We start from the raw sequence: 16,276 nt of genomic DNA, 5'->3' as shown, positions 1-16,276 counted from the left end.
ATACAGGAAGTGTGGTAGGACTGTCATCTTAATTGTATTCACTCTTCCAGCCACGCAAATGGGTAATCTAGACCATTGTGACAAATCTTGTTTGGTGCGTTCTAACAAGGTTTTAAGATTATATTGATAGAGATCTTCATAGAAACGTGTAACTTTGACTCCTAAATGTGTTAATTCTTAAATATCAGCTCTTTTTAAAATAAATATTGCTTCCTTCTTAAATATAGTTAGTGTACTGTACGTTAGTAGCATAACACATTATTATTAAATACTAAAACCAATCACACAAGTAGTAAATATATACTCTTACCTGCCCGTTTCAGTGAGATCATCTTTAGTCTGATGAAGATGTCTGAAAATAATTGAATTTGTTGTCCTGGCTGAAGAAAAGTTCATGATGATTCGAGTCTGTGCTGTACTGATCCACAACCGGCACGGTCAACTACAGGTGTAATCTGTTCATTGCGTCTGCAGCTGATGGATCGAGTCTCTGCTGTGAATGGATCCTCTTGTTCCACCGCGATCCGCTTGCGCTGCAAGTCAAAAGACTCGTAGCTCCTCATCTGCTCCTTACATCTCACTCTGCACATGATGAAATTCCCATGATCCAAAAACCAGTAAATTAAAATAATGTGAAAATAGTCAGTTTTACCTTCATGTTGAGTGGAGAAGCCGCCGACACCGTATGTGTGCACTCATAAGTGTTCCACCTGCCAATGAAAAGGATTCTGCCAGCGAAAATGAACCGTTCTGACACCGAAAACACAGTGCAGCTCCGACCCGAACCACTCAGTGGAAACAGGGCTGTCAGTAGCCTGTAAAAATCCATAAATTAATGGGACTATTAAAATAATAGTTCCAGCACTGATGCCACTTCCTCCTCCTTCTCCAATGTTGGACTCGCTGGGAACTTCCTGGTTTTTTAGTGGCGCGCAGTTCAAAATCTGAATATTTATCTCTTCAGTAACTGCACACCAGGAAAAGATAAATTTCAAACTGTTGTTTAATTTTAGTCTTAAATACTCAAAAAAAATGTTACACATCGTGCCACCTACACTTTAATTTAATTGTATTCTTCTCTTTTCCATGAAAGTTAAAAAAAAAAAAGATTCAGGAGTTAAAGAGACTCAGATGTGATTCTCACTGCATTCTCTGATTAATAGTGGTGGCGGTGCCAACATTTTTATTTCCATTAACAGAGAAAGCAAGAACAGTGTGATAAGAACACACACACAGCAAGATTCAATGGGTTAAAAAAAATCACATAATTGAGTACAGAGTTATAAATCTGGTTAGGCCTCAGTCTCCATCACGGCAATGGGATGACCTGAGATCATCTTGAATCCTGCTGATGGAAGAGGCAGGGGGCGGTGCCCATCACCCCGATAGACTGGGAACAACTGGTGACAGTGGGGCGGTGGAGGGTGTGCCATGCGAGGAACTGAAAAAAACGCGAGAGGTGAGCGAGATGTTGAGGCTTTTAAAGGATGTGCCTGTGTTCGATTGGTTTATGGTGATTGTTAACGATGGCGTGTGTGTTACGATTGAGTACATGGCTGAAGTCAGTTAGCTGATTGTGAGAGATGCTGAATTGTGAGTCTTCTGATAGAATTTACACTGCACTCCATTTCTGGATAACAAATGAGTGCATGTGGAAGAATGGAGGCTTTAACCATCACTCTGCTTCTTCTGTGTCTGAACATTTAACTGAAGTGAAACAAACCATCAAATCAGTCACTGAGACGGTAACATCGTGTCTTTCACTGGGACTCTGGTCTTCAACCTTCTGGTCCTTTAAATGATCCTGCCATGATGAACAGGGATTTATCTGTGTGGTTGCAACATTTCTGTGATTGCATGTTATGTGTGCTGTGTTTTTTGTGTGTTGTCAAAATGGTCACAGCAGATGATCACCCCACTGAATCTGGTCTGCTTGAGCATTCTTCCTTTAAAAACAAAAAAAACACTCGGGGAATTTTTTCCTCACCACTGTCACTAGTATGCTTCCTCATGAGCTGGTTCAGGTCTCGACCATGCCTGTGTGTGTAGCACCTTGACGTGAATTGTGTTTTGATTTGGTGCTGTGTCTGTAAATTGAGTTGTATTCTTTCCCAGTGGGCTGAAGGCGATCAACAGCTGCACCCCATGCTTTTTTTTCCCAGTGTCTGTCTCCCAAACTGGGGGAAACCAGGAACTCCTGGCGGTGAAGGGGGTGCTGGAGGAGTGGAGACACTAGCTTGAAGTTATTTCTGTTCCTTTCATTGTTTGGACCAATCACAAAAACTTGGTTTATATACAATCAGCTAAACAACTCAATTCCAGATGGGCCAGGTGGTCGCTGTTTTTTGGACACTTCAATTACTTTCAGACCGGATGTAAAAACACAGAACCCAATGCTCTCTCTCATCAGTTTTCGCCTCAGAATCACACCCCGAATCCCGGTACCATTCTTTCTGACCAGATGGTCATTGGGGCTTCCACCTGGGACATTGAGAGGGTCATCCGGGAGGCTACGAAGAACTACCCTGATCATGGAGGAGGACCTCCTGGTCAGCTCTTCGTGCCACCTGCTACGCGGTCCACAGTACTATAGTTCATCCATAATTCCAAGTTCACCTGTCATCCTGGTACTCAGAGAACCCTCCATCTGCTCCAACAACACTTCTGGTGGCCCTCAGTTCAGGCAGATGTGTGGGACTACATCAAGGCTTGCACCATCTGTGCCAGGAGTAAGCCCTCTCACCAGCCACTTTCCGGACTACTCCATCCACTGCCCATTTCTGGTTGCCCTTGGTTTGCCTGGAATTCATCACTGGGCGTCTCACCTCCAAGGGCATGAATACCATCCTCACCATCGTGGACCGATTCTCCAAAACGGCACACTTAGTGGCCCAGCCTAAACTGCCATCTGCTCAGGAGACTGCCGACCTCCTAGTCCACCATGGGTTTTGGCTGCATGCCATCCCGTTAGACATCATGATGGACATAGTTCACATCGCAAGTTTGGAGGAACTTCTGCTCAGCGCTCGGGGCCTTCGGTCAGTCTCTTGTCGAGATTTCATCCCCAGACCAACGGATAGGCAGAAGGAGCTAATCAAGAACTTGAGACCAACCTCCGTTGCATTACGTCCTCACACCCATGTTCCTAGAGCATTCAGCTGCTGTGGATGGAATACGCTCATAACTCACAGGTGAGCTCAGCAACTGGACTTTCACCATTTCAGTGCTCTCTGGGTTATTAACCTCCTTTGTTCCCAGCTCAAGAATATTATCTCTCTTCAGGCCCACCTTTGGCAGTGTCGACGGGAGTGAAGGACTGCCTCTTCTGCTCTGCTCCAGATGAGGGACCAGACCACACGCCATACAGACTGGCTCAGAATCCTGGCCCCCCAATACCAGCCGAGCCAGGAGGTGTGGCTCTCAGCCAAGGACGTCCAACTCAAGGCAGAAGCAAGGAAATTGGCACCGAGGTATCATGGGTCTTACGTGATCGACTGAATCATCAGCCCAACTGCGGTCAGGCTCTGTCTGCCTGGGTTGCTACGGATCCCCCTCCTCCTGCCTGGCTCATGGATGGCTATCCGGCATGGACTGTGCACTGGATTTTGGACGTGCAGTGCCAGGCCAGGGTTTCCAGTATCTGGTGGACTGGGAGGGTTTTAGACCTGAGGAGCACTCCTGGGCTTTGCAGGGCCTCATTCTGGACACGTTCCTTCTCATGGACTTTTATTGGGCCCAGCCGTGCTGGCCTCGTAGGTCACCTGTGGGCTCCCATTGAGTGGGGGTACTGTTGTGCTGCCTTGGTGTCTGCTCTGCTCCCCCTCCCTTTCTGTGTTTCCAGGCAGCTGTTATGGAGCTGTGTCACAGAGCTGATTGTCCCACCTGTTTGCAATCAATGATACCTGTTATAAACCCCAGTTGTGCCTCTTCACATTCATCAGAAACTCAGCTCTGCCTGCGTGGAACCTACTGTTGGGAAGGTGTCGTAACACGGACCCGCAACAGGGGGCGCAAATGAACGGACAATGGATAAGACAAAGAGTAACAATTTAATGTTGTGAAACGCACAACTGGATACAGACAAAGATAATGCCAATTAAACACAAGGTGACGTGCGGGCAGGCTCGAAGATAGGAGACCTCTGGCGATCGGAGAGCCAGGACCCACACAGCTTCCACCACCAATGGCCTGAAGAACACCGGAGCCGCCAAGTCCTGAGTCCCCAGGTGGTCACCGTCTTCTGTTGCAGACCCTGGTACTGCTGGCAGAAGATGAAAAACAGTTAATGGTGAGTTAATGGTGAGTGTGTATCCACACACCCAGTAATCCTTCACCTCTTCAATCCTTCACTTCTCCAGATCCAGGAGGGAAAACCTCCACCTCCGATACAAAGTCACCCGTGCAGCTCCTGACAGTGCCTCCTTGGATGGAGTGAGAGGCGAAGACGTCGCAGACTCTCACTGCATGCCAATCCAAAAACACTGAATCCTCAGGAATACGGCTGCACACAGAACAATTAGTTAACACTTAATCACAGCAGAGAATTACCTTCGACGGTAGTTGATTTCTCGGCGAGGAGGTGGAGTAATAATCCGGCTTTTGTAGGGACGTTGGTGATTGGTGACAGCTGGTGTAAATGAGTGACAGCTGTCACTCTCTGTCTCGGCGCCCTCTCATGCTTGAAGCCCGCACTCCAAGCAGGGCGCCGACTGGTGGTGGTGGGCCAGCAGTACCTCCTCTTCAGCGGCCCACACAACACCTACCATACCATACCATAACTTTATTTATAAAGCACTTTAACACAGCCACTGCTGACACAGTGCTGTCCACTAAAACATCCATTAAAACACATTTAAATAAATAAATAAGAAGTACAATTTAAAAACTAAGTCTCACTGAGGCCAAAAGCCAAGGATAAAAAAATAGGTTTTTAAATTAACTTTAAAAATTGGCAATGAAGGGGACTTTCTCACAGACAAGGGCAAGCTGTTCCATAATTTAGGAGCAGCAATAGAGAAGGCCCTGACCCCTCTGAGCTTCCTTCTGGATCTCGGTACTTCCAGGAGCAGCTGGTCAGCTGACCTGAGAGACCGAGATGGTACATAAGGATGAAGAAGCTCAGAGAAGTTAGGGTTAGGGTTAGAGAAGGTGGGGCAATACTGTGAAGAGATTTAAAAATGAGCATAAGAATTTTAAAATGGACCCTAAAACATACAGGCAGCCAATGAAGTGAGGCCAACACAGGAGATATATGAGTTCCTGTCAAAAGTTGTGCAGCAGCATTTTGAACCAACTACAGACGCGAAAGTAACGACTGACTCCCACATAAAGTGCATTACAATAATCCAGCCAAGACGAAATAAAAGCATGGATCACTGTCTCAAAGTGCTGTCTGGACAAAAAAGATTTCACAGTTGCTAAAAGTAAGTCCCTTTGGCTGCTCCCTTGTTTGCACTCGGGGTCGCCAGAGCAAATCTAAGGTGTATCTGCATGGTGAATTGGCACAGGTTTTACACCGGATGCCCTTCCTGATGCAACTCCACATTGCATAGAGAAATGTGGCAGGGGTGGGATTTGCACCGGGAAGCTTCCGCACTGAAACCAAGCACACTAACCACTTGGCTACCACAGAAAATGATAAAAACTGGACTTAACCACAGCTTTAATTTGGCTGTTCAGTTTCAAATCACTGTCCACCAAGAGCATTACGAACGGGTCTAAACTAAGCCTGCAAAGGTCCTAAGGCAATGGAGGAGGACTCACGGGGGCCACTGGATCAAACACAATCACCTCTATTTTTGTTTCATTAAAATTTAAAAAGTTCAAGGCCAACCAAGCTGTAATGTCCTCTAGGCATACCCAGTGGTGGGCACAGCTAACCAAAAACGTAGCTTCGATAAAAGCTAATCAGCTAATTGAAAAGTTATCTTTTATAAAGCTAAACCAATAAACCACCCAAACATTTATCGTAAGCTACAGCTAACCGATAACTTTCAGTATTGCTTCCGGTACACTTGCAACTACTAACAAGCTGATTTTGAGTTTTAACACACACACACACACACACACACACACACACACACACACACACACACACACACACACACACACACACACACACACACACACACACACACACACACACACAAAAAAAACAAGCAGTACTGCAGTGAGGCAGAGATCTTGGAAAATAAAGTAGTTTTGACTTATGGTTTTGATTTAAAATCATAAAATGAATCTGGATAGAATAACTCCATTAATGTCAGTTCTGTCATTTGTACAAAGTTAAAATATAACACATATCTTTTCATTTTAAATAATGCACTAATTCTGAAGTTTTGTAACAAACACAGACAGATGCCAAAGGGATTATGAGTAAATGAGCCTCCGCTAACACTGATTGGTTGACTCATTCATTCTATGTACAAACCAGTACCTTAATGTGAGGTGTGTGTTGGTATTTATATGTAAATATGGTTTTGTAAAATATGCCTTTTTTTATTTGAAAAAAAAAGGCATTTGCAAAAGCCAAAAAGTCAAGTTGTGATCGACAACCGTCTGATATAACCTGCCATCTACAGGTGTCCAGACGCTCACACTGCCATGAACACTACTAGCCAGTAGATGGCAGACGAGACCGTGAAAACTTGCCAAAACAAAATTCCAGATAATCCGTGTCTGCTCCATTTAAGCTGTGTGGAATTTAATAAACGCAAAATGAATCTCAAACATCTTATTGTCATGCTTTTGTCCTATTTGGGTTCCTGTCTTCGTTCCCTTTTCTTTTCTTTCAGTTTAGCCCATTCTTGACTTTGTTTTTATGCTTGGCCGCTTGTTTTTTTCTTTCTTGTCTGTTTCTGATTATTCATGTTTATGTACTATTCTGTGTTCCTGGTCTTGGTTTTCATGTATTGCATTTTTGGTTTAGTCATTCATTGCTTTTCTTTGTCACTAGTTTCATTCTTGGTCATCTTTTATTTTATTAGTCATGTATATTACTTCAGCTTTTCACATTCTTTCCATTATGCTTTGTCACAGGTTTTGCTTATTGTTCATCTTCAGTGTTTAGTATTTGATTATGTTCTTTGTGATTTATTTCTTATTAGTATTTTGTATTGTCACTGCATTTATTTCTATATTTTATTCAGTGTCAGTTCTGTTCCAGTTCTATGTTTATTATTATTGATCTCCTGGTTTTCCACTTTGCTTCGTCACATTATCTCCTGTTTTTTCCCCTTTTGTTTTGCTCACGTTTATTATTTTCTGCCTTAAGCACATCTCATTTTTCTCTGTTAATTTTCCAGTCACTTAGTTCTTTTGGTTTGCCTGCATTGCGTCTTCCTCTCTCACTCTCTTGCACCTGTTCCTCATCTGCCAGCCACGCCCCCCTTTCCAGATCCTTCGTCCTCAAGTGCACCTTGTTTTCGTGTCACCGCCTTCTTTATTTAAACTGCATCTGTTCATTCCCTCACTGCTCGTTTATCGATGATGTTCATCACTTACCAGCGCTTTGTCTCATTCTGTTTTTGCTCTAGCCATGTTTTGATTCTGCTCTGTTTACCTGACCCTGTTTTTGCCTCGGCTCTGAAAACCCAGTTTGCTCGTGTACTGACCCTGCTAATTTTTGACCACATCCTCTGTCTTGTCCTTGTCTGGTACTTTTGCTCCGCGGACTGTCTTCCTGTTGCCGAACCCCTGCCAGTAATAAAGACCATCCTTTTACTCATACGTCCTGTTTGAGAGCCTGCATTTGTGTCCAGCCTCTGTCTGTGCCTCGCCTCTGCTCAGCCCTGACACTTATATGTATTACTCTGGAACAAAGACGACAGACAGTGTTTGACATAAGCAGGACTCTAAAGAGCAAACAGGAAGTGATTGCAATGATTCCAGTTGAAAATAATGGAGAAGCAACCTGCGCTTCTTCTGGCATTTTTACATAAAACACAATCACAACGTCTATAAACCCAGAGAATATATTGACGAGAGTTTTAGGCACAATATACAAAGGGTTTAATGCTGTTGTCCCTGTGGCGCCTGAACAAAGCGTCTCAAATGCATTTCTTCTGTCGTGAATGTACTGAGATTACCCATAATGCACCTGGACACAGCATGTCCACACTTCAAAATTAGTGCATTACTTTAAAACTAAAACATATATCTGATATTTCCACTTTATAAAACTTCAGAAATGACATTAATTTAAATAACTTGTCCGAAATTAGTTTGGTTAAAATTCTAACCATAAGTTAAAATTGTATGCCTCTGGATGGCTTGGGTGATATTGCCAACGCATCAGTAAGGTGTCAAAAGAAATTGTCTTTTTTTTTTTTCCTTTTCTCCTTTTCTGTGACCAGTTCTTCTTTGCTTGTAGAGGATAGAGTGGTTTCTTCTGGAACCAGCTCTCCTCTGTTTGCAGAGGATAGAACTGTACATTTATTACAAAACATTTAACAGTTAGGTACTCAACATTTCAGACTTCATAAAAGTTTGTAACTGTTAAGTTTTGTTCACCCATCTGCAAAAATATGTTAGTAGCGTAAAATTTATCAGACCAAAATTTATCGGAAGATATTTAGTCCGCTGATGGTTTTCAGAGTTATCAGAAAAGCTAATCCGATAATGAAGACATTAGCTTCGATAATTAGCAGTTAAATCAAGCAAAACCAAAACAATGTGGTTGCCAGAATCACACGCAAGAAAGATGCCATTAAAAACCCTTATTAAAGCAGACTCTGTGCTATGAAGGGTTTTATTACCTGACTGAAAAACCTACATAAAACTTCTAAAAATTGCTTCAATTGACAAAAAACAATTTTCCCTAAAACCTTAGAAAGAAAAGGCAGCTTGGAAATAGGGCTACAGTTAGCCAGCACAGTGTGATCAAGGCCAGGTTTCTTAAGCAGTGGCATGTTTAAAATTCGCAGGAACCACACCAGAGGACAGACTGACTAGAACAGACTACCCTATAGTTAAAATTTCTTTAAAAAATTGTGGAGGGACAGTGATCATGGGGGAAAACTGAAGATTTGATATGGGCAACCACATAAAAGTGAAAGAGTCACAGACTCAAACTGAGTCTTTTAAAATTTGAAGAGACACCTGATAACACAAGTTCTGCTATTAAACCAAGGCTCAAGTTTATCCCTCGGCTGCCTGGTTTTTAATGGAGCCACCGAGTCCAGGTTGGTTTGACAGGAAGAATAAAACCAAGAGATAACCTGGCCTCAGTGGACCTAGTTCTTCTAAATGGATTTCTATTGAGCCCATCCACTTGGGGGCTCTCATGGGGGGGAGGACTGTTGTGCTGCCTTGGAGTCTGCTCTGCTTCCCCTCCCTTTCTGTGTTTCCAGGTGGCCATGATGAAGCTGATTGTCCCACCTGTTCGCAATCAATGCCACCTGTTATAAACATGTCTCTTCACAGTCGCCAGAAACTCAGCTCTGCCTGCGTGGAACCTGGCCTCAGTTTTTCTCTGTGATTACTCCTTCGATATTTCATTGTGACTCTGTTTTTCTCTGGTTTCTGACGACTCTATTTCTTGTGCCTCCAGCTTTCCTGCCTTCTGTTAGCTTTTTGTCGCGGCCGATTAGTCCTGGTGCTGTTGTCACCCACCATCTGGTCCAGGAGCTCACTCAACTTCTGGTCAAGTCAGTGTCTCCTGTGGTGTCTGAGTGTGACCACTAGAGGCGGTCACACTCAGACACCACAAGATGGTAATTTTAGCTGCCTATTCTTAAGAGATCTGGTACAAATGATCAAAACAACATGGAAATGCAGATGCATTATCCAGACTGCCAATTGCAGATGAAAATTTTCCAAGGTCAATTCCAGTATTTTGAGTTTCATACCTAGATAGTCTGCCTATCACAGTGAAGCAGATTGCATGTGAAACTGAAAAAGATCCAACACCGGCGAAAGTGAAATAGTATGTTTTGTCAGGGTGACCAAATCACGTGACTGATGAAAGCATTCAGCCATATTTGAGACGAAAATTTGATCTGACTTTGGAAGATGACTGTTTACTTTGGGGATTCCGAGTAATCGTTCCAGAAATTTTGCAAAACAGGTTACTTGCAGAACCACATGGTCATCATTGGGGCATGGTAAAAATGAAGTCCTTGGCTAGAAGCTTATTATGGTGGCCAACATTTGATGACAATGTTGAAACTGAGGTTAATCACTGTGAAATCTGTAAGCATCAGCATAGTGTACCAGCTACAGCTCCAGTACATATGTGGAAATGGGCTTCAGATCCATGGGAAAGAATTCACCTTGATTTTGCAGAACCCAATGGTCAAATGTTCTTGGTAGTGATGGATACATACACCAGATGGCCAAAAATCATCCATATGCAGACTACTGCCACGTGCAAAACAAGGTTTTGAGAAACTTGTTTTCCGCTTTGAGTTGCCCAAGGAGGTGGCAACTTAGAACAGACCTCAATTCATTGCAAACGAATTTGAGACATTCCTGAAGTTGAATACAACCAAGCATGGCAAAACTCCAACATATCATCCAGCTTCAAATGGATTGGCTGAGAGGCTGGTGCAAAATTTTAAGTGGTCCTTAGCTAAAAGTCGAGAACTTGGTGCTAAGACACTGCAAGAATGTATTGTAAAGTTCTTGTTTGTGTATTGAAATATGTCACATGTAACACATGGGAAAACACCAGCAGAACTGTTCTTGAAAAGAAAGGTTCACATCAGGTTGTCTTTGCTGAAACCAAGATTCTGTGAAAAGGTCCAATATTTCCTTGCTCAGAAACAGTCCCATGCAAAAGGGAGACTCAGAGAATTCTCTGTGGGTCAAGCTGTACTTGTCAGAAGCTACATGGGCAAACAGAGAAGTTACTCGAGTTCTGGGTCCTGCGACGTACACGGTGTCTGTGGATGGTATGTGTATTAAGAAACATGTAAATCAGATGTTAGAAAACAGGAAAAGGCATGTAAACTCAGACAATGATGTGGGTAATCATTTTGAATGTGATTTTGACATGGGACTGAAGGACTCAGAGAAGGAAACTGTCGAAACTTTGAATACAGGGACAATCACAGTTCCACAGGGAGTGGTGGAAAGACGTCCACCTACACAGATTGTGGAATGTCCAAAGATGAACATTCATCCTCCTCAACCAATTTATAAAGGAATACTGCACACGTGTAAAAAAAAAGAAAAAAAAGTGTAGTATTGATTTACAGTGGAGGACTGTGGTGTCTGAGTGTCTGAGTCTGGATTTTTGATCCTTCATTGTCCTTTGGCCTCCACATTAGAAATATTATGAGGACTGCTTTCTTCCACCTGCAAAATATAGCGAAGATTCGTCCCATCCTGTCTATGGCTGATGCTGACACCCTGATTCATGCATTTATCTCTTCTAGATTGGACTACCGCAATGTTCTATTTTCTGGTTTACCGCAGTCTAGCATTAGGGGTCTCCAATTGGTTCAAAATGCTGCAGCCAGACTTTTGACACAAAGCAGAAAGTATAACCACATTACACCCATTTTGGCATCCCTTCACTGACTTCCTGTCCCAGTGAGATCAGATTTTAAGGTTCTGCTACTAACCTATAAAATTATTCATGGACTGGCACCTCCCTACCTAGCTGTCCTAATTAAACCTTACGTACCGGCCCGGGCTTTCCGTTCTCAGGGTGCAGGACTACTTTGTGTCCCTAAGGTGAATAAGAAGTCTGCAGGTCATAGAGCTTTCTCTTATCATGCCCCTGTTCTGTGGAATGATCTCCCTGCGTCAATAAACCAGTCAGATTCTGTGGAGACTTTCAAGTCCAGACTTAAGACGCACTTATTTTCCCTTTCATATGGCTAGCATACTGGTACATGCGTTTTACTCTTTTAATTCATTTATTAGTAATTGGAGCGGCCGTGGCCTCAACTTTACCTAAATTCTGGGTCTTTTAGTGAAGTTTAGGCTAGTGGCCGCGATCACCTTAGTATTTCTTCTGTTTTTCTTGTTGTTTAATGCTGACAAATTATACAGTATTTTTTTGTCTTTCTGATGCCTGATTCTGTTTTTTCTCTCTGTTTAAGGTGCAGCTTCATCCAGAGATGGGAGTTGTATTTGTGTTGGCGACCATCCTGTCCTGTGCGCCAATAGCATTTCTTGTATATTCGTCCGTGAATTGTTCTGTGAATTGTTCTGTAACTTATGTTTGTAGCATTGGCCCAAGCAGGGGGGTCACCCCTTTGAGTCTGGTCTGCTTGAGGTTTCTTCCTCAGAGGGAGTTTTTCCTTACCACTGCTGCTCTGGGGGTTGGTAAGGTTAGACCTTACCTGTGTGAAGTGTTTTGAGGCAACTCTGTTGTGATTTGGCGCTATATAAATAAAAATAAATTGAAATTGAAATTGAAAAATTGAAATTGATTTCATTTTGTTTGTTAAAATATTTAATTCCTATTATAAAGAACAGAAAGACAATATAAGAATTATCATCCTTCTGTTCCTTTATGTTCATGAACGATGGCCATGGATGTACACAAGGAATTAATAAACTGACATGAATGAATTGATGCGCTCATATCATGAACACATCATGTCATGTGGACTATAACTCACATGGTGGACATGACATTTGGCTTGCCAGCTGGCCATTCACATGATCAGGTGGATATTTTCACATGGGGCAGCCTGGCTGATGGTGTCTGCAGTGTGCACTGAAGCACAGTTGAATGCGTTCCAAAGGTGATATGTGTTTTTATTTTTTACCATGTCATGAGAGCATGCTGACACATGTGCATTGAGGTGGAGTGTTGACAGGTGATGTTCTTCATGGTACAATATGCCCACCTGTCCGAAGCAGCAAAGCACTCACATGAGTGAGCTCACAGTTCCAGGATGTGGGGAAAATGAGTTGCCCATGCTGATCTGTCAGTGAGGCTTTCAGTCAGGCTCTCACATGATGGATGGACCATGTGGACCTTGTGATCATGTGTCACGCGAGGTGCAGTGGAAAGTTGAGCTGTTTTTGCATGTCATGCATGCAAAAACAGCTGTGTCATGCATTTATTTCCTCTAGGCTGGACTATTGTAATTCGTTATTATCAGGTTGTCCTAAAAATTCCCTGAAAAGCCTTCAGTTAATTCAAAATGCTGCAGCTAGAGTACTGACGGGGACTAGAAGGAGAGAGCATATTTCACCCATATTGGCCTCTCTTCATTGGCTTCCTGTTAATTCTAGAATAGAATTTAAAATTCTTCTTCTTACTTATAAGGTTTTGAATAATCAGGTCCCATCTTATCTTAGGGACCTCTTAGTACCATATCACCCCAATAGAGTGCTTTGCTCTCAGACTGCAGGCTTACTTGTAGTTCCTAGGGTTTTTAAGAGTAGAATGGGAGGCAGAGCCTTCAGCTTTCAGGCGCCTCTCCTGTGGAACCAGCTCCCAATTCGGATCAGGGAGACAGACACCCTCTCTACTTTTAAGATTAGGCTTAAAACTTTCCTTTTTGCTAAAGCTTATAGTTAGGGCTGGATCAGGTGATCCTGAACCATCCCTTAGTTATGCTGCTATAGACTTAGACTGCTGGGGCGTTCCCATGATGCACTGAGTGTTTCTTTCTCTTTTTGCTCTGTATGCACCACTATGCATTTAATCATTAGTGACTGATCTCTGCTCTCTTCCACGGCATGTCTTTTTCCTGGTTCTCTCCCCTCAGCCCCAACCAGTCCCAGCAGAAGACTGCCCCTCCCTGAGCCTGGTTCTGCTGGAGGTTTCTTCCTGTTAAAAGGGAGTTTTTCCTTCCCACCGTCGCCAAATGCTTGCTCATAGGGGGTCGTTTTGACTGTTGGGGTTTTTCTGTAATTATTGTATGGCTTTTGCCTTGCAATATAAAGCGCCTTGGGGCAACTGTTGTTGTGATTTGGTGCTATATAAATAAAATTGATTTGATTAGATTTTTATTTTTCACCATGTCATTAGAGTCTGCCCACACATGTGCATCGCGGTGGTGTGATGAGAGGTGGTGTTCTTCATGGCACAATATGTGTTCTCCAGCTTTGCGTAGCAATGACACAGTGATCAGCTACGACATGATGATCATCTTGGTGAACATCATGTCATGATCATCTGACAGCTTCGGTGTACCCGAGTACATTGGCATCATCTGACTGACTCTGTGGGTGCGCCTGGGCTGTGATCATCAGTAATTGCATGTCACGTGACGTGGCTGTCTGGTCGGATGGCGCGCTGGTGACGTGACACGTAGCTGGAGCAGCTGGGTTTTTATTTTTATCTCTGTTGTAGTGGCGTGGGTATGCTACTGGCCGGTGATTCCACCTCTAGCGGGTCATGCTGGATATGCCATGACAGGTGTTCCACAGCTGTCAGCTGTTCCATCATGGACATGACAGCTATCCAGATGTGTGCGCTGCACTGGACAGCGATGGCACTGCACTCCGGCCACCATTCGAGCCTTCGCCACCTCAGTCACACCTTGACAATGTTGGATCATGGTGTGGGGGGGGGGACACACTCGCACGCCATTTGTGTTGCTGTGGGGAGATGACACACTCACAAGCCATTTGTGTAGCTTGGGGATGGACACAACACACTGACCACCCTTTGAGCTTTTGCCACCTGGACTGCAGCTCGAAAGTGGTGTCTTGCGCTCTAACTTTGTGCTGGCCATGCGAATGGTCCTGCATTTTCTAAGTGCCCCATGAGGGGTGTTGGATGTTCGTGGGTGGCACTTGGACTCCAGCTGAGAGTGGGTCATTGGAATGCCTGCCATTCACTGTTATTTGGCCACTGGTGTGAAGGCTGGCTCAATTGCGCCATTTGGCCAGGGTTCGATGTGGCCAATGATTTCGTGCAGCCCCTCAGCTGTGGCTGATTTGTTTGACCTACATATGACATGCCATGCGAATGTTGCGATCACAATCAGATGGCAGTGCGACCTCATCTTGGATGCCATTCGAATGGGTTTCCGGTGCGAACGACACGCGAATGTAGAGCACATGTGCTGTGGCCGAATGGTTGTGAGGACAGCTGTACGAGGCATTCGAGGTGGCTCCGATTTTTCATGACTGTCATTTGAATTTTTCTTGCGTCATTCGGCTTTACTCATGTAATGTGTAAAAGGGGTTATTAACTTTAGTACACTGGTCTACCGATGTTCAAGTTTCACTATTGCCTCATGGATGCAGATTCCATTCCCACATCTCCAAAATAACCACCCCTCTCTCACAGCCAGGTGAAACGTGGGCACCCTCTTGGCCTTCTCCAGGTACTGGGGTCCTCAACACTCAGGCACCTGCATGCTGGATCACACACAGAGAAACGGACCACATGGTCAAAATGTCGTAGCTGATGCTCCCTCACAATGCAAGTAATACAAATTCTCCAAGTCTTTTTTAGGACCCACACGTTTGATGCAAAGTCATTCCAGCATTACCCATTGATCCTTCAAAGACTGGTTAGTGTCCAAGTCTCACAATCATACAGCAAGATGGGCAACTGGTGTGTTGCTTGTGTGTTGCCTATGTTGGAGGAATGTTCGCTGGAGCTGGATTTTTGTGTGAAAAGCTGTTCCCTGGCATCAATCAGTTTCATGATGTCATCAGTTTGGTCATACATCATCACTACAAATCACTCTAACAATAACGTTCATCCTTCACTGACCTCGTTTGGCATGCACACGGTCACTAAAAGCATCTGACACCTCAGGGAAGGACTTCTAGGTACCCAGGCAGTCTTCTTTTCTCTGGCCGGAAAAGCAGATTGTGGCAACCATTAAGGGAATAGGTATTTACGAACTCTTGACCTGACACCAAAGGTAACCCACAGGTCATTAGAAGTAATCCTGCTGAAAGAAGCCACAGCCAGTACCACCGCATCAATGGTACACATGGTTCTCTTCCTCCATCCCTTTTGCACAGTATCTACTGCAGAGCTCTTCAACTCATTCCAGAAAGGGCTGAGAGGGTGTAGGTTTTCTTTGCCACCACCCACTCCACCAGGTGATTTCACTGATCAACATCAGTTTGAGCAGATGGAATCAGTAAATTAGTGAAATCACCTGGTGGAGTGGGTGGTTGCCAAGAACACCTGCACCCTCTCAGCTCTTTCTGGAATGAGTTGAAGACCTCTGATCGATTGTATTTGTTTGAGTGAATTTAAAAGAATCACCAAATGAATGGGCATCTCCAATATAGTGTGAAATGACACCTTAAATGTTGTTCCCCTACCAAAACAAAGTGTGTCTGAACATTAGATATGGTGGACTGGCGGCCATCTTTGATTTGACCTCTTAAGGTC

Source organism: Thalassophryne amazonica, chromosome 6 (assembly GCF_902500255.1).
Source record: "Thalassophryne amazonica chromosome 6, fThaAma1.1, whole genome shotgun sequence".
Classification (NCBI taxonomy): Eukaryota; Metazoa; Chordata; class Actinopteri; order Batrachoidiformes; family Batrachoididae; genus Thalassophryne; species Thalassophryne amazonica.
This window is presented reverse-complemented; position numbering follows the sequence as displayed.